Here is a 288-nt window from a genome sequence, read left to right as displayed (position 1 = left end):
GTGTGTGTGTGTATGTGTGTGTGGGGGGGAAGGTGTGTAAGTGTTAGTCGTGTGGGGATGCCCCCTCACGGGGGCGTACGTGTCTTTTGGTGTATTTGTCTGTCTGGTATATTGTTTGTCGGGGGTCGCAATTTTAAAGAAATGTATTCTAAAGTAATGCAAATAACTGATAAATAAGTAAAAACTTACCTGGGCATAACCCCGGCACAGGTGCTGTAACAAAGATGCCGACGGCGTCTATGCTTAAGCCGGGGATTAGGTCGGTGATTAAAAGGAAAGAAAGGGATT

Source organism: Anoplophora glabripennis, unplaced genomic scaffold (genome assembly GCF_000390285.2).
Source record: "Anoplophora glabripennis isolate ALB-LARVAE unplaced genomic scaffold, Agla_2.0 scaffold1179, whole genome shotgun sequence".
In the NCBI taxonomy this organism is placed as follows: domain Eukaryota; kingdom Metazoa; phylum Arthropoda; class Insecta; order Coleoptera; family Cerambycidae; genus Anoplophora; species Anoplophora glabripennis.
Note: the sequence above shows the minus strand (reverse complement) of the source record.